The sequence below is a fragment of the Panthera onca genome, chromosome D1, assembly GCF_046562875.1.
Source record: "Panthera onca isolate mPanOnc1 chromosome D1, mPanOnc1 haplotype 2, whole genome shotgun sequence".
NCBI lineage: Eukaryota > Metazoa > Chordata > Mammalia > Carnivora > Felidae > Panthera > Panthera onca.
The window spans coordinates 82,029,497-82,049,082 of record NC_138348.1 but is presented as its reverse complement, the minus strand read 5'-3'; the positions used below and the strand labels follow the sequence as shown (position 1 = coordinate 82,049,082).

The window sequence follows — 19,586 nt, the reverse complement described above, 5'->3', positions numbered from 1 at the left end:
CCATTTCTAATTTTTGGAACAGCTTCAAAAGAATGGGTGTTAACTCTTCTTTAAATGGTTGGTAGAATTCCCCTGGAAAGCTATTTGGCCCTGGACTCTTGTTTTGGGGAATATGTTTTTTAATGTTTATTTATTTTTGAGAGAAAGAGACAAAGGGTGAGCAGGGAAGGGGCAGAAAGAGAGGGAGACACAGAATCCGACACAGGCTCCAGGCTCTGAGCCATCAGCACAGAGCCTGATGTGGGGCTTGAACCCATGAACTGTGAGATCATGACCTAAGTTGAAGTCTGACAATCAACTGTCTGAGCCACCCAGGCATCCCTGGGAGATTTTTTTTTAAATTTGTTTAATTTTGAGAGAGGGATAGAGCATGAGTGGGGGTGAGACAGAGATAGAGAGGGAGACACAGAATTCGAAGCACACTACAGGCTCCAAACTGTCAGCACAGAGTTGGATGAGAGGCTCAAACTCACAAACTGTGAGATCATGACCTGTGCTGAAGTTGGACACTTAACCAACTGAGCCACCCAGGCACCCTGGGAGATTTTTCATTACTAATTCAATTCCTTTACTGGCTATGGATCTGTTCAAATTTTCTATTTCTTCTTGTTTCAGTTTTGGTAGTTTATATGTTTTAGGAATTTGTCCATTTCTTCCAGCCTTCCCAATTTATTAATGTATAATTGTTTATAATATTGTCTTATTATTGTTTGTGTTTTTCAATATTGTTTGTGATCTCTCTTTTTTCATTCTTGATTTTACTTATTTGGGTCCTTCCCTTTTTCTTTTTGATCAAACTGACTAGAGGTTTTTCAATTTTTTTTCTCTTTCAAAGAACCTGGTTTCATTGCTCTGTTCTAATGTATTTTTGTTGTTGTTGTTGTTTGTTTGTTTTTTGTTTTTGTTTTGTTTTGTTTTTGTTTTGTTTTGTTTTTTTGTTTTTTGGTTTCAATACCATTGATTTCTGCTCTAACTTTTATTATTTCCTGTCTTCTGCTGGTGTTTGGTTTTATTTGCTGTTCTTTTTGCAGCTCTTTAAAGTGTAAGGTTAGGCTGTGTATCTGAGACCTTTCTTTCTTCTTTAGGAAGGCCTGGATTGCTATATACTTCCCTCTTAAACCGGAGGTTGCTGCATCCAGAGGTTTTGGGCTGTGGTGTTATCATTTTCATTGACTTCCATGTCAATGAACTTCCATGACTTTTAAATTTCTTCTTTAACTTCTTGGTTAGTCCATTCATTTTTTAGTAGGATGTTCTTTAGTCTCCAAATTTTTTCCTGTGGTTAATTTCGAGTTTCATAGCATTGTGGTCTAAAAATATGCACAGTATAATCTCGATCTTTTTATACTTGTTGAGAGCTGATTTGTGTTTCAGTATGTGTTCCCTTCTGGAGAATGTTCCATGTGCACTCAAGAAGAATGTGTATTCTGCTGCTTTAGGATGAAATGTTCCGAATATATCTGTTAAGTCCATCTAGTCCAGTATGTCATTTAAAGCTATTGTTTCCTTGTTAATTTTCTATTTAGGTGGGCTTTTGTTGTTGTAAGTGGGATGTTGAAGTCCCCTACTATTATGGTATTATTATCAATCGTTTCTGTATGTTCGTGATTAATTGATTTATATATTTGGATGCTTCCATGTTTGGAACAAAAGTGTTTACAATTGTTAGATGGTGGATAGACCCCTTATTTATGATATAATGCCCTTTGCATCTCTTGTTACCGTCTTCCTTTTAAAATCTAGATTGTCTTATATAAGTATGGCTGCTCTGGCTTTCTTTTGGAAAGTAAGTCATTTACTTTTTATTTTATTTTTTTAATTAAAAAAAAATTACATCCAAATTAGCATATAGTGCAACAATGATTTCAGGAGTAGATTCCTTAATGCCCCTTACCCATTTAGCCCATCACCCTTCCCACTTCCCCTCCAGTAACCCTCTGTTTGTTCTCCATATTTATGAGTCTCTTATGTTTTATCCCCCTCCTTGTTTTTATATTATTTTTGTTTCCCTTCCCTTATGTTCATCTGTTTTGTCTCAAAGTCCTCCTATGAGTGAAGTCATATGATATTTGTCTTCCTCTGACTGACTAATTTCAGTAAGTCATTTATTTTTAATGCCACAATGAATTAATTTAAAATTTTTAAGACTATACAAAAATATGTATTTTGAGAAGAAATGTAATGAAGGAAGCCATTACTCTATATGCTGTTCATTTAAGGTAACACTATTCTTTATTTCTTTTTCAAAACTGGGTTCGTTGTATATTCTAGTTTTTAGCTTCTTTTCTCCTCTTATCAATATATCTTTTTCAGTTGCACAGTGACTTGTTTTTCTATTTGATCCAAAACGTGGTAATCCAGAGAAGGTCTTGATTCCTTGATTTACTGTCTTAATTGTTCAATTCTTCCTTCAATTCTGTGAGATACCCAGGATCATTTCAATAAAATCTTCCTTCCACTTAAGTTAGGGAGCCTGTTTTTGGTGTTTGATACCAAGAACATCTTAAACAGAATACATAAGTATTATGGGAAATATGAAGAGAAACAGGAATATACTCTGATGTAGTAAAAGGTGTTGCTCTCCAATGGGCAAGTTTAATTTTAAAGAAACAAAAACATTCATTTGAAACTGCATGAACAAGAGAGAAAAACTTACAGAGAAATAGAGTGCCATTAACAAGAGAATTATACGTTGCTGTAGCAAGAAAAGATATTAGAAACTTATGGACTTGGCAATTTCATTAACTTAATAAATGTTGTTCAGGGCCTGGAAATATTTTCAACAAACAAACATAAAAGATGAGATTTTGGGATGAGTATATTGTCTAGGACTCACTAATTTTGGTGTAAGAAGAACCAAGAATCAAACAGCAACCCTAGTTTAGAAACTCTCTGAGGATTCTCCAGCTGGAAGAATCTACAATGTGGGACCTTTATTGGGTTAAATGCCAGGGAAGAGGCAGGGCACTGACCAATATAGTAATAAAGAAGGCAAGATTGAGAATTGTTTCTTCAAAAAAGATTTTTTAAACTTTCTGTATTTTGCAAATATTTTAAACTAAGCATGAAAATTACACACTTTTGGGGCGCTTGGGTGGCTTAGTCAGTTAAGTGTCTGACTCTTGATATCAGCTCACATCATAATCTCGTGATTATGAGATGGAGCCATGTGTCAGGCTCCATGGTGAGTGTGGAGCCTGCTTAGGCTTCTCTCTTTCTGTCTCTCCTTTTGTCCCTGTTCCCTACTTGCATGCTTTCTCTCACTCAAAATAAAGAAATAAACATTAAAAAATACACACCTTTTATTAAAATTTAAAAGCTCACTAAAAATTTAGTTAACAGTTGCCACTTCAGAAGGAAGATCTTGTAAACATATCAGCTTTTTGTAGATGACTTGTCATATTTTTCACTTATTTTTTTTTTTTTACTCAATTTGTTAAAGATACAGGGAGACCATTTTGAATTAAACTAATATTTATAGGCAAATAAAAGTGGATGTATTAAGTCTCTAGGTTGAGTTCATTTTCTATTAAGACACACAAAAAAATTTCCAGGGGGAAAAGAGAACATATGTAGATTCTTTTACATTTTGTGTATGGGCTATAAACTTAAATTTACCCATTTAATTGCCTTGAAATTCAAGTGTGACTGCCTGTGATTGGTCTGTGCCCTATTCTATCAAGTTTTAAGCTTGCTACTATATTTACTGCCAATAAATGTTCAGAGTTTACTAGGGCACTAATGGATTTTTTTTAAATGTTTATTTATTTTTGAGAGAGGGAGAGAGAGCATGAGCAGGGGAGGGGCAGAGAGAGATGGAGACACAGAATTTGAAGCAGGCTCCAGGTTCTGAAAGTCAGCACAGAGCCCAACGTGGGGCTCAAACTCATGAACCGTGAGATCATGACCTGAGCTCAACCAACTAAGCCACCCAGGTGCCCCAGGGCACTAATGGATCTTGATCAGTGGTCTCAATTCTCCAAACTCCTCAGTCATTATGTTGTATACTTTTAGAAATAGATATTTATCTTTTCTAATTGTTGTAAAGGTCAGTACATCTATGGGCAATAGGAAGTCATTAAGAAGTTTAGATAGACTTCTTTTCAGAATAGATAGTTACATGTCTGTGGAGTTTGCATTTACTTCTATTTTTCATCTAAGACATTAATAAAGAGTAATGAATCTAGTGACTTCCTTTGAATGTATTAACTATAAAAAGAAGACAAGACAGTTGAATGGTCACTGGAGCCTCTTTGAAACCATGCTAGGGAAAAAGAATAGGAGGTAGAAAAGGGAATGGGGAAGGGAAAAGTATAAAGGTGGAGAAACTGATTTATTTTATTTTATTTTTTAGGCAGTGTCCCCCAGATAAACCTGAGAAACGGGAATAGGGGCTTTCATTCCCAAGAGCAATATTATTTGTAGTTTAAGTTAATTAAAGCCATATCAGAAATTGACTATGCTTTATAAACATTCTTTGGTATGGTTTTGTGGATTTTCTTTTACTTTACAATTTATGTTCCATTTGAAAAGTTCCAACCTTGTCTTGGTTGAGGTAAAAGGAAAAGATGACTTTCCTTCCTTCAAGCTTTATGATTTTAAACAGTGTAGGTCAAATCTGCTAGGAGATTCAAGGGCCTCATTTAGGAATCAGGGTAAAGAGAAAAGCTCAGAGATTAGATTGTTTAATGCAAGAACAGATTTTAAGGCAAGAAACAAGATGGAAATTGAGTAAAAGGACCAATTTTCCCTGAAAATAGTGTTAGGGTTCCCAGAACTTTTTATCAGGTGCTAAATTCCAACTTACTGTGTTCTGTTGTGCACGAAATTACTTTTAGAGCAGATTTATGGCCTTGTGTGAAGTTGCTTCTATGGATCATCTCTGGCAGGAGGTAGCATGGTCCGTATCTATATTTAGCTCCACAGCATTTATGAGGTCAACTCCATCCTCAACACAGTTAATTATCAGTATACTTTGCTCTATACTTAATTGACATAAAAAAAATTCTACCTCAAGTGCTGCTCAAGAAATATAAACAGTTTCCAGATAGCTAGCAAAAACTCTGAGGAGTACCAGAAGGACATGCTCTACACATAAATAGAAACTTAAAATCCTTTTCTGCATTATCATTGCATCAAAGAATAGTTTCTTCGACCATTATCTTTGGCTTCCTATAGAACTGCTTTTATTGAATTAACTGTTTTCCTTAAGGTGCTGGCTGTGTAGTGTGTATGTTGGCATAATCAGATCAGATATGTTCTTTCTGAATAAAAGATAATAACTGGTTAGTTTGATTGATTCAGGCCTTTTGCCTCAATCCTTTTTGCCATGTGAGGAGGGGGTACTGAACCAAGCTTTTTCTGGCACAAGAACATTGGGTTGACATCATTTCAAACTCTTTCCAAGTACTTACACTTTTCTCTGGGTTTAGGACCTGGGCTGCTTTTATGGCCCATAGATATGCAGTACTTCCCCTCTTCAGCAGTCTCTGGTCCCCAGGCAAAGAAGCCTGCTCCTGGGTGGCTCAGTCGTTTGAATGACCGACTTCGGCTCAGGTCATGATCTCACAGCTGGTGAATTCGAGCCCTGTGTCAGGTTCTGTGCTGACAGCTCAGAGCCTGGAGCCTGCTTCAGATTCTGTGTCTCCCTCTCTCTCTGCTCCTAACCCACCCACATTCTCTGTCTCTCTCACAAATAAATAAACATTTAAAAAAAGAAAAAAAAAGTTATCAAAGCTTAGAAATAGGCAAAATGATGATTATATGTCATTTCACTATCATTCTGGAATGTTATCTATCAGGTTTACTGAATAATTATCTAACTCTCTAGAGAAATATACATTTGTTTGATTTACTATTTGCTATTAATTAGAGCCTGAACTCTGTTATAGTTAGAAGACTGATAAATTACAAATGATTTTTACCAGTAGAAATGTAATGTGTTGTTTCCAGTAGGAGAAAAAAACCACCAAGAGATTATGGTTTTATTGCCCTCTAGGACATCAATCAGTTTTCAAAAATCTAATTTATAGACTTGTTTCATCACTACATTCCTGACTGACTGTATAAACCTCTGTTCTGCAAGTGCTCTTTGAACCAGCTTCCCCACCCTGCTGGTTCCATCATTAATGAGTTATATTTTTGACACATGGTCTTTTTAGTCTCTCTTCTAAAGAGCTCTCTTCTTGGATCTCTGTAAGCCATATCCTTGCTTGTGATGATTTTTATGAAAGGCAAAATGGTGTCATGGGCAGAGAATCAGTTTTAGAGTCAGATTTAAGCTGGAATCATAGCTTTCTGACATAATAGCATTGCTATCTTGAACAGATCACTTAACTTCTCTGGTCATATTTTCCTCTAAGATAAAATGAATTACATGTGTTCCCACAATTAAAATTTTCAGTTTCTTCTTCAAAGTCCTCTTCTGAAATTCTCTGATTGCAACATTTAAGAGCTTCTTATTCCCAATTAACTTTTAAGTCAGAAATTCAAATGTGCAAAATTCTTTTCTCCTAGTTCACTGCTTGGTTATAGAACAGCAATAGTAGGTTATGCTGAAAACAAAAACAAAAACAAAAAACAAAAACTCAAATATCCTTCACAAAGCAGGTTCATAAACTCCAAGGATGCACGGTCACCAGGCAATCTTCCAGTCACTTTCAGTTCCATTTGGAAGTATCTGTTGTTTCGTTACAGTTTAAACCTAAGGATCTAACAATTCAGGCGGTTGACGTTTAACTTTAAAATAAAGAGAGCTTATAGGCGAAAAAATTATTACAACTTGTGCCAAAGTCCACTGCAAAAATACCAGATGAGGTTGATTCCTGGTGCTGTGATGTCATCTTCAAGGACAGGTATTGGCAGATGGTGTTGTCTCAAAGAATTACACAAAAATGAGACTCTCTCATGAGAAATTATTTTTCCCTGTTCCTATGGGCTAAAAAACCCTGATTTTAAAGTTTCCTTATTTAAAATCCCTCCAGTAAGGGATATTTCATCATGTTTGTGAGCTTAAAAGTCTGTTTCTATTTTAAATTTTTTACATTAACACCAAAATGTATTTTAATAATGCTCTTTTATAGATAACGGCATGGTGTTATCCTGATAACATTTCTAACTTTAGTTTACCTGTTTTCATTTTATTGAGTGATTTAAAAATTACACTGCAAAGCAGAATAATAATAATAATACCTTAAGCATTTCCAGTGACTTCCTTATACTACCACAATAGCTGATGATTTCCTGCACTTAAGGCATATGTGAATGATGTATCCATTTTTACATTTTACTAGTTTGTTTTAACTAGACAGAAGTTAGAATCATAAGCAACAAAATCAATTGTGAAATAAGTCACAAGTCCTACTCATAGTCAAGGGGAGAGGATTAAACAAGGGCATGAATGAGGTGTGGATTTCTCGGGGCCATTTTAGAATTTACTAACTAATACTCATAAACAAAAAGTGTCACAAAGTATTTAACCTATGATTAAATACAGAGATATAATATTTTCCAATGAAATCCTTGCATCTAAAATATAAGAGTTTCTTTTCTGGTATTTCAACTTAGCAACTATGTTAACTTAGATTTTGGTTTTTTTCCCATATAAAAATGATTTGCTCAAGCTGTAAATATCATTGGAAATAACTATTTTTTATTACAAAATTTTAGCTGAAGATCTTAAAAATAGCCCCCTTTTTCCAGTGGCAGTAGCTTTATGTAGGTATATTAACTCTCACTTATTAATATTGACTCATCTGTACCCAGTTTGTGCCAATGAAAATACTAGTCTCAGAGCTGTTCTACTATGCATTTCTAGATAAATTAAATATATATTGCACTGTGTTTACTTTTAAAAGCTGTCTTAGGGATTTTACATTTCATGAAGTTCTCATGTATATGGCTAAGTTGGTTCATTTATGATGGCATTTGAATCAATTGTTGCATAAAAGATGATGTTTTATACTATTATTATTAAGAAAATGATTTACATATATGTGATGAATCACTAAATAGTACTCCTGAAACCAATACTACCTTATATGTTAATTAAATAGAATTAAATAAAAACTTGAAAAAAATGATTTACATAGAGAGGAGTCTGGAATTTGTAACAGGACAGTCCCCAGTCTTTATTACCTCTTATTTAATCACATAACAAATCTAAATGTTTTAATTTTAGTATAGTGTACTATAGACTGGGGACTAGTAGCCATGGAAACTTGGGAGCTTTGGTTGTGTATGTCAAAAGTGCAGGAGCACCTAAGTGGAATCATGATCTACATTATAAATACATCACCATAGAGACAGAATTGTGGAATCAAGAAAGCACAGAGTGTCACAGCTGAAAACTTTTAGGTCTTCTAGCCCAACCTTGGGTTTTTTATTCAAAGTTTTTATTTGAACAATTTCATATCTTATAGCTCACTGCAGAAGATCCACTGAAATTTACTTATTATAATAGTGAGTCAGATTTGTTAACCTTCAATCGAAAGAATGGTGTACTTTTTTTTTTTTTTTTTGAGAAATGGTAAGATTTTATCCACTTCACAATCAGATCTGGTTTGTTGCTAGATGACTTCCACTTGGTCAAGCCAATAGTATGTAACTTTTAAATAAGAACTTGAAGTATTATATTTAAACCAGAAATCATATAATCAATCACACCATATTAAAAATAGCTATTATAAACCATTGACTTCAACTATCTGCTTATTTCTCACTTTCCAAACATTTTCCAAAAAATAAAAATTGCATGAGTTAAATGTAGTACACAGATATAACAAAGAATAGCTTGTAATAGCTTGTAACTTTTTTTTTTTACGTTTATAGCTTCTACCTCACAGAATATAGTTCCTTCTCACTTCTTTCCAAGAGTTCCATGCAAAGTAGGGGGAAACAGTCTATTGTTACAGATTCTGTAGTATGGAGGGGAGTGCAAAGAAGCACATCAGAAGAATACAGAGCTTTGGGGTTTTTTAATTTAGTTTTTGATGATTTTTAAAAATTACAATCATAATATAGATACATTTAAAAATTGAGTATTTTTTATCTTTATGAAATTAAATGGTAATTCCCTCCCTCCCCCTGTCCTCCCTACTAACACTGTAAGCAGTTTGGCATGTATCTCCTAGTCAGTTTATGTGTGTATACATATACGTGAAATGTTATTTTTAAAAATTAGATCATATGTACAAAATATTCCATTCCTTTCCCCCAAATTCAATAATATATCTTGTTGGTAGATTAACAGCTCTCTCATTCTTTGAAATGATGACATGATAATCCGTGGTATGGATGTGTAATAATTTAACTCTTTTTCTAACTCATTGATGGATATTCAGAATGTCTCAGTTTTTCTTTATTATATTATATGTGTTTCTTTTTATTTAATGTAATCTGGCTTAAAACAAGTTATTCAAGAGTATTCAGTGTGTAACTTCACATTACTCTGGTTGAGAATAAATTAATTTGTTAACAAAATATCCCTTTAGTGGCTGCCACGTTCTGAGAAAACATTGCTAAGTACTTAGGGATCAAAGAAGTGTAATACAGAGGTTTACCCTTAAAGGCCTTATATAACAGAGTGCTGTAAAAAGTGATGCATCCAAGATCTTGAGCTTAATTATTTTAATCTCATGTTTTGGTTTAGAAGTATTTGGTTTAGAATCTGAAAAGATTATTTGACTAGATAAAAATTAATCATTCTATGATTATTGGTTATCTATTGCTAGTTATCACATTACCACAAATTTACCAGCTTAAAACACATTTATGATATAATGAGAGATAGAAACCAAAAAATGTTCACCTTTAGCCTAGAAGGCTGACCTATAGCCTGCGTAGTTTCAATAAAGATCAAATATGTGCTGGCTCCTACAATCCTTATAGGGTCTCCTGACTGCCTGACATCTCGCTGATAGTTAATGTTGAACTGAATGATAGGCACCAAAGAAATCTTGTGAAAGTAGTTTTATGAGTAGAAATTTGAAGAAAACATTTATGATCTAATACTTCCTGCATGTCTCCTTCCCCTTAAGCACTAAGCACATAACTACCTGCTTCTTATGGCAAAAGTGCATCTCTTTCTACCCTTGGGTCCTGTCCCCTTGCTTATTATAATAAAAACACCTTTTTTGCACCAAAAGTGTCCCAAGAATTCTTTCTTGACAGTTCACTTGAGATCTCACATCACTGTACACATTCTGCAAGTGAGGAACCTGCACATGTCTTACCTTGGTTCTCAGCTTTGAGGCCTCTCATGAGGCTACAGTCAAGATCTTAACCCAGTCTTATCTGAGGCTTGAATAAAAAAGGATCTGATTCTAAGCTCATGTGTTTGTTAGTAGAATTAAGTTCCTTGTGAACTGTCAGATTGAAAGACTACTCTCTTTTCCAGATGCTGTTTGGAGGTCACCCTCAGTTCCTTGTCACACTGTCTTCTCTGTCTGGTGGCTAATGAAGGGTAGCAAAAATATGCACACACACACACACACCCCTCACCCCATCCTATGTTAGCATAAGGATTATTCTGAGCTGAAGGCAATTGTAAAGGAGATACAAGAAAATCTTTCCTCCCTTCCCCATTTGCCTAAAAGAAGACCATAAATTTGTAAAGTTGTCCTCTCCTCTCCTCTCTACCAGTAAAGTTAGAAGTAAACAACCATAAAGAATTCTAGACCTTTATCAACTCAAAAGTGGCACCAGAAAAACCTACATAACAAATCCTACTAACTAGCCCTTTTCTTCCATTAGTTCCTCCATGCATTTACCGACCACAATTTGCCACCTCTGGAAACTCTAATTCATCTTCCTCTATCTTGTCATTTCTCTAAAAAAATATTATTCTTTTGTTAAAATGCTATATAAGCCCAAATTCTAACCACTCCCTTGAGTTACTTATCAGAGTGTTCGCATGTGTATGTACAATACACGTGTTAATAAACTTGTTTGTTTTTCTCTTGTTAATCTGTCTTTTGTCAGTGTAATTTGTAGGGCTCCAGCTGGGAAACCTAGGAGAATAGAGAGAATTTTTTTCTTTTCTCTACACTTATTTCATCAAAGCTGGCATGAGAGAACCAATAAAGAATGTCTACTAGCAGAACAGAAATTACAATCTTATGTAATGAAATCACAGATTGATATTCTGTTATCTTTGCTACATTCCAGTGGTTAGAAACAAGTCACAGGTCCTGTTCTTACTCAACAGAAGGGAATTACAGAGGGGAAAGAATACTAAGAACTGGGGATCACAACTGTGAAGTAGGGACAGGGAAGCTGATGAGTTTTAGAGCCAGCTTGCCACAATTCACAAACAAAAAGTGTCACAAAGCTTTATCTGTAATTACATTCTAGAGGTACAGATAACAGATATAATAGTTGTTCAGAAGCTAGAGAAAGCAATGTGCCAAAACAGATGAAAAACTATTTGTGTTGCTTAGCTTAAATTGCTTATTATGGACTTATTTCCATATCTGTAAAAAACAGATAATTGGAGTAGAGGACACCTAAGGTCCTAATCCTCTATGGTTGCCAAAATACTTTGGTGAGCTTCAGTTTTCATAGCTATAACATTTCATTTATTATTATTATCTTTCTAGGTGAATTCAGTCACAGAATCTGCAAATAGAAGAACTCATCAACTTTGAGATATTCTCATTCCCAAAAGCTATTAAAAATATCCACAATATGACTAACAATAATTTTTTTTGTTTGGCATTATGTAGGATGCTGATTTACTGTCATGTTTCAGAAAGTACTTCCCACTCTTTGTAAAACACAAACAGAACTCTGGGCAATGGAAAACCATGTCAGTGCAGTCTGCTGGCCTGGGTCTATGAGTACAGTTTAATAAGAGCTCTGTGCCAACTGAGAGTGAAGGGAAAAAATTAACTATTTTCTGGTCACTCAGAAAAAAGAATCATATTCTGATACAGGTACTTCCCAGATACTCCCAAACTAAAGATTCAGAAAATGGATCCCAGTGAAATTTAACGGACTATACATAAGTGGAATCATAACCAGGAGATTCACTAGACACCAATATGAAGCCACAACATTCGAATTAAAAAGGTGGCAAAGACAAAGAGCATGCTTTGCATTGGCAAGTTCTGAAAAGTGAGAAACATTAGATTCTATCAAAAACAATAGAAGAAACTGCTTGCACAATGTCTGAATAAGCAAGTGGAACAAAGTCTACCTAAAAAGAGAGAAAAACCAAATTGAAATTATCCCACTGTGGTATAAATCCCTCTGTGCATTCTTTTTGGATGCATTCTTAAACTTGGAACTGGTAGGAAAGAATGTATAAAAATAATTTCTAAGAAACAAATTCCACTTTCAAACATCATTCTTTTACAAATTTAAAAATTTACAGTTTTCTTTTACAACTGCATGTCACTTTCTGAAAAGTCAAGTTGACCTTCCCATCATGTCAATCAAAGTGATTCTATCTTGAGTTGAGTTTCAGATTTGATTGCATTCTCCTTGTTATGTTTCCTTAGTAATACCTCTGGATAATAAATCTGCAGTCTCTGTATGTGTGTGATTTTTGAACTTCCTTTTTCTTTTTCCCTTGAGTTCTGCTGTTCTGATTTATTGGAAGTATTTGAAATGACACCTTGAACTTTTGCAGTTGAAGAATGATTCTGCCTGAGTCTTCTCTAGGTGTCAGGAGAAGCCCATTCTCCCTGTGGGACTGAGTAAATAGTAAGGAGAGCAGAAGGGAACTTCTTTAGCCTGGCTCCAGAGTCCTCCTCAGACTGAACCTGTAGAGGAGAAACATTTTCTATAAGTCAGCAGCTGGTGCAGTGACTCTCATGCTATCTTCATGTCTCCAAATCTAAGGCAGCTCTGTTGAATTGGGAAGCTGTAATGAACCAGTATTCCCATGGGAAGTTTCATGACTCTGAATATCTCCAGACAAGAATCTCACAGAACAGGTGGGTTTTAACATGTACAGGTCCACCTGGGGTCACTGGAGTCATATTTTGGCATTTCATGGGTATGCTTCCAAAGATACAAGCAATTGGTTTTGCAAACATCAACAACAATATTTAAGATACTAATTTAAAATGAGAAAAAAAACCCCAGAATTTTAGATTTAGGACAGAGCTTTGGAGTTCAGTGCTTCTCAGACTTTCCGTGCATGTTGTTAAAATATAAACTGAGACATATTAAAATTTCAAGACTTTATTTGACCCTAAATCAATTCCAATCAGGCAGTGCCTAAACTGGATGTGGTTAGGAGTGTTCTACCAACAGGAGCTTGAAGAAGGACTTTTATAGAGAAAAGGTGGAAGCAGAGTCAGGAAATTATTGATTGGCTATAACTTAAAGCCAAGATGGCTGTTTTTGACCAGTTGTCCTTAGCCTTTTGATTTAGAAACTTTGAGGTCACAACAGCATTAGAGTCACATCGGTCTAATGACCTGATTTGGTTAATTTAGCTATGTGAATCACTTTCTAATTCTAATTCAGGACCTAGGGAAGATGGCGGTGTAGGATGACGCTGGGCTCACCTCCTCCTGCTGATCACTTGGATTCCACCCACACCTGCCTAAATAACCCAGAAAACTGCCAGAAGACTAGCAGAACGGAGTCTCTGGAGTCAAGGGCAGACGAGAGGCCCACGGAAGAGGGTAGGAAGGGTGGAGAGGCAGTTCGCGCTCCACGGACTGGCGGGAGGGACCTGGGGTGGAGGGGTGGCCTACCTGCCAAGCAGAGCCCCCCGAGTCTGGCTTGCAAAAGCGGAGGGGCCGGATGGAGTGTGTTCCGACAGCAAGTGGGACTTAATATCTGGAAGGTTATAAGTTAGCAGCTCTGCTCGGAGAGTGGGAAGGCTGGAGGACAACGGGAGGGAGAGGTGCTGAGCCCCAGGATGACAGAGCTCAGTTTGGCGGGGAACAAAGGCGCTTGCCAGCGCCATCTCCCTCACCCATCCCCCAGCCAAAATCCCAAAGGGAACCAGTTCCTGCCAGGGAACTTGCTTGTACCACGCAAACACCCAAGGCTGTGCTTCTGCGGATCCATCCCTCCAGCAGGTCTGACTCCCTCCTGGTGCCGCAGGGCCCCTCCTGAAGTGGATCACGGAAGGAGAAGCTGGCTAAGCTTGCCCCTCCCACCCCCGTGCACCTTGCCTATCCACCCCAGCTAATACGCCAGATCCCCAGCACCACAAGCCTGGCAGTGTGCAAGTAGCCCAGACGGGCCATGCCACCCCACAGTGAATCCTGCCCCTAGGAGAGGGGAAGAGAAGGTACACACCAGTCTGACTGTGGCCCCAGCGTGGGCTGGGGGCAGACATCAGGTCTGACTGCGGCCCCGCTCACCAACACAAGTTATTCAAGACAGCACAGGGGAAGTGCCCTGCAGTTCCGCACCACTCCAGGGACTATCCAAAATTACCAAACGGAAGAATTCCCCTCAAAAGAATCTCCAGGAAATAACAACAGCAAACGAACTGATCAAAAACGATTTAAACAATATAACAGAAAGTGAATTTAGAATAATAGTCATAAAATTAATTGCTGGGCTTGAAAACAGTATAGAGGACAGCAGCGAATCTATTGCTACAGAGATCAAGGGACTAAGGAATAGTCAGGAGGAGCTAAAAAATTCTATAAACGAGCTGCAAAATAAAATGGAAACGACCATGGCTCGGATTGAAGAGGCAGAGGAGAGAATAGGTGAACTAGAAGATAAAATTATGGAAAAAGAAGAAGCTGAGAAAAAGAGAGATAAAAAATCCAGGAGTATGAGGGGAAAATTAGAGGACTAAGTGAGGCACTAAAGAGAAATAATCTACACATAATTGGTATTCCAGAGGAGGAAGAGAGAGGGAAAGGTGCTGAAGGTGTACTTGAAGAAATAATAGCTGAGAACTTCCTGGATCTGGGGAAGGAAAAAGGCATTGAAATCCAAGAGGCACAGAGAACTCCCTTCAGATGTAAATTGAATCCATCTTCTGCACAACATATCATAGTAAAAGTGGCAAAATACAAGGATAAAGAGAAAATTCTGAAAGCAGCGAGGGATAAACATGCCCTAACATATAAAGGGAGACCTATAAGACTCGTGACTAATCTCTCTTCTGAAACTTGGCAGGCCAGAAAGGAATGACAGGAGATCTTCAATGTGATGAACAGAAAAAAATATGCAGCCGAGAATCCTTTACCCAGCAAGTCTGTTATTTAGAATAGAAGGAGAGATAAAGGTCTTCCCAAATAATTCTAATACAGTGCATCTGAGTGAGGCCCAAGGTTCTTTGGCATGTTTAATAGGATCTCGGCTGACCACACTTGAACTAACAAGGGCCTCGTTTAACCCATTGTTTATAGGTGTTTAAGGATTGCTTACAGTCAGGTAGATAGTTGGCAATAGAACCCAAACTAAAAGCCAGATTTACTGTTTCTCTTTGCTAAATACTTTATAACATCCTTTTTCTCCTTGTCATATCCCCAAAACTTAACATCATTAAGTCTCAATATGTGTAGATTATAAAGGTATCCAATTTACTACCTATGTTAAAGGGTGTGAATTATAATCGTTGGAGAATTTTACTTCATTAACATTTTTCTTAGAAGATAGAACTGTTTTCATATTTTCCTTAACTAAAGGTGCTTGATTACTTCTGAATGCCTTAGTTAATAGGAAAAATAGCAAAAAAATTGAGAAATTACAAATTTCAACCACATATGTAGGATCCTTGGCAAACCACATAGCTGGAAAAAAAACCCATATTTTATAACTAGGTGTCCTTCTTCTACACGAACATTAATACATTAACATATAAAGAAGAAATAGTGAAATGAGAACATTTAGAAAGAAAGGATTGGAAAGGTTTGTGAACTAGAACACTGCTCTATCCATCACAGGAGCAAATGAACACACAGAGGCAAAGACTTTGAAAAGTATATTTCAATAATGCCAGATCTAAAGCAGAAAGAAGGAAAGATAACATAGAGCTCCATATCCCCGTGTGGAATCACAAATCAACTCTTTGGAACAACTGAGCTGATTTCAATTATTTGGCTTGAGTATATTTGTTGTCTAGAAGTCCAGCAATTTAATCATTTGAATATCTAACATCGCCTAAAAGCAGGGCTGAAAATTCTTTCAGAAAGGGAGGTCTCTCTTTCTCCTCCCAGGGCCCAGTATAATTCTCACAAAGGAGTGCACACTGAGAAAGTGTTGGAAGTGATTTTCTGGGTCAAGCTCTGCATTACAACAAATATGGATTCAACCAGAAAAGTAAGCCTTAAATTGCTTTTTTTTTTTTTTTTTTTGTAACCACAATTCCTTTTGCTGCTGCTTAGATTGTTACACAAGCAAATAAATCCTTTTAATTGGCCCACCCCCAGGGCAAACAGCTCACCCCAGTAAGTAATCATGTGGAAGAGTGGAGGCTGTGGAGGTGGGGTGCATCCTGCTGAACAATCTTTGCTTTTATTTTACCAACTGATTTTGAAAGGCGGCATTGTAACTTGGCATTAAATATTTACGAATTATATTAAGGTAAGATTGATTCATTTAACAGACATAATGGAGTAGGGAAGCCACATGGAGTGACTAAAGGGCTTCACAGTGGGAAATCCTTGCTAGCAGGCATCAATCTGCACCTGGTAATGGCCATGAATAGGCTCGCAGTCTTGCTACTTAAATAAATTGATGTGCAATTCATCTGCTGTTTAGAGCCATTGGAAATGCACTGCACTAACTCTGTTCCTTGGCAAGTATCCCAATTAAGTGCCTGGGTCATTTATTAGAGTGCCAAGTGCAGTTCAAGTTGCTACCAAGTTTTTTGCCATTTACCAAATGGCAATTTGTTCTGAAAGGGGTATAGGGGATGGGGGAGGTGGTGGAGCAGCAGGTGTAGTAGAAAAAAACCTGGACTCAGATGGGTGCAGTTCAAATTCTGAATTCCCCACTAGAAGCATATGTCATTGAATCTCTCCAAAGTTGTTTTTTTTATCTCTATAATGGGAAGAAAATATCCCTGCTTTACCTACTTGTGAGGCACAAAACAAGATAATAAAAGTGGAAGCACATTTTAGTTTAAAAAGTGCTATTCAAAATTTTGACTTACCACTGCAAGCATAATTCTTGCAGGGGTACCTTAAGTGCCTGGCATTCATTTCCCCTAGTGTTCTACATTCTTCCGTCCCCTCCATTTTCTGTCTTGATCAGACATTCTCAGAGCTAGGAGGAAAATAAAAGTGTCAAGCTTTTAAAAAGCTTACATCTTATGAGATGCATAGGTTTGTATTTCTTGGTGCTAAAATTTTCAGACTAGTCTAGTACTTTTATTAGCCACTTCTTGGTGATATATAAATCAATAAAAGAGTACTTTAAAAGCACTTGAAATTGGTATGATCATAAAGAGCAGCTAGCTAATTTGAAAATTTTATTTATTTCATAATGACTTTTAATAGATTTCTGTTAATTCCAGTTATTTTGAAATGTGCCATTCTTTCTTCCATCTTTCCCAGTTGGATGTGTTTGGTGAATTGGTTGTGAAATATAGAAATGTGACTTATGCCTTTTAATTTTAGAAAAATGTAACTTAGAACAAATTAAATCCGTGCTTTTCATTGAAAAAGAAGTTCTACAAAACAAAGTGCTTAATGAATTGCCTCCTATTCAAAAGTTTGAAACAAGCAATACTATGGGCTATAACTATTTGTGATCCATATTTCTCTACTGATTCAATTAAACAAAGTGCACAGTAGTGCACTAAAATGTCATTGATAGAAAAATATATTAGGAATTGTATTGATTTAGGTTGTTTACTATTCTAATCCCTTTGTTGTTTCCTTTTTTAATTATATTGTGCTCATTATTAAAAAAATAATTAATAAGAAGGTTGAATAAAATTTGCTGAATCATTACTGTCTAATACTCTTCAGCATCCTTTGTGATTAAATCTGATGTCCACCTTAGACAAAATAAGATATTTCCATTGAGGGCAAGCAGTGTGATGATAATTCAACTACATTCAGTGAGACCCTAAACAATGTTACCTTCTATGTAGCAAAGTGATATTTTCCAACCCTTTCACTATACTAGGGCAATTGCCATTATATGGACTATAACTCATCTTTCTACTCAGTCTTCCTCTACTGATTTTTATCTTTCTCGGCTATCACCAGATAAATGGTTTCTACAAGAATCTAGTTGGTATCAAGTTCTTTTTGCTTGGGAATCAGCATGAGCAAAGAAATATTGGTTATACTGATAAAGTATAGTGGAAAAATAGCTGGCCACTCTCTTCCCAGCTTTAGTTGGAACAGAATTTCTAATATCTCTCAACTGAACATCCTTCACAAGATAGTAAGAAATAGTGGTAGAGATTGATTAGGGGGATAGCAAAATACTGCCATAACAGATTGCTGCCTATCTGGACTTTTGAAATGAAAATATGCTCAATTCTTTAATTTTATGTAATAAAATTTTTGGGTAATAAAATTACATAATTAATGTAATTTTTTATGTAATAAAAATCCAACAGAACTCACAAATCTCTTCTTTAACTGCTCCACCTCTCCCTACAGTACTGTAATTCTATAGTCATATTTTTGTTAAACTATTGTCTTCAGGAGTGCCTGGGTAGCTCAGTTGGTTAAGTGGCTGACTTTAGCTCAGGTCATGATCTCTTGGTTTGAGAGTTTGGGCCCCATGCTGGGCTCTGTGCTGACAGCTCAGAGCCTGGAGCCTGCTTTGGATTCTGTCTCCCTCTCTCTCTTTCTGTCCCTCCTCCACTTGCACTCTGCTTCTCTCTCTCTCAAAAATAAATAAACATAAAAAACTTAAAAAAAATATAGTCTTCAAAATATAAAAAATCTTGCCACTTATACAAATATAAAATGAACACATGCCAAGATTTTATTAAACTTATTAATTAATGAGGGAACCATTAAAATGTTACAACTCATTCAAAGGAGAACCTCACAAACAGACCTCTATAGGCAATCTAGAATGATGAAATGGATTTGCTAACAGATGCAAAACTCAACATCCTATGGGCACTAAGGTAATGTTTGGAACCATTTTTGCTATAGGGTTGATATTTATTCCATCCCTACTAGACAAAATATAATTGCATTTTTCAGACAAGAATCATTTGCATTACCATCAATTTTATATAATACAAAGAATTATAAAATAGCCTAGTCAAAGACAATAAAAAATGAAGACCATTATAGCATCAGATACCTCCAAAGGATTTGCTAGACCACACCCAGTATTTCATTATGAGGACATTCAGTGATCTTTTGCGTACTTCAAAGTCTTTCATAATTTGTCCTAACATTTGTAACTGAATGATACTTTTGTAACCATATCAAGATTCTCCACCTTCATGTCCACTAAAGAGTTAGCTTCCTGACCATTAGAAGCTATTACCAAGACTCTGAGTCCTGTTTCTATATTTCCTCTCACATCTATGGTCCTCTTACTAGCTACACCCCACTTCCACCTCCCAAAAATGCATGAGTAAGCACCCTTGGAACTTATAGTCCATAATGCAAACACTTTACTAATGTTACTAATACAACATCATGAATAGAAAAGAGAATCTCTAAAAAGTTCAA

At 36.2% G+C, this 19,586-nt stretch overlaps 1 long non-coding RNA gene across 1 annotated transcript in view; it reads left to right on the top strand.

Moving 5' to 3' along the window:
* LOC132662333 (uncharacterized) overlaps positions 1-11,682 on the top strand; it is a 48,062-nt gene extending 36,380 nt beyond the window's left edge. Inside the window, exon 4 of the long non-coding RNA XR_013550363.1 lies at positions 11,598-11,682. This is a non-coding gene — a long non-coding RNA (uncharacterized LOC132662333). The remainder of the gene's footprint in view (positions 1-11,597) is intronic.
* Positions 11,683-19,586: the final 7,904 nt, after the last annotated feature.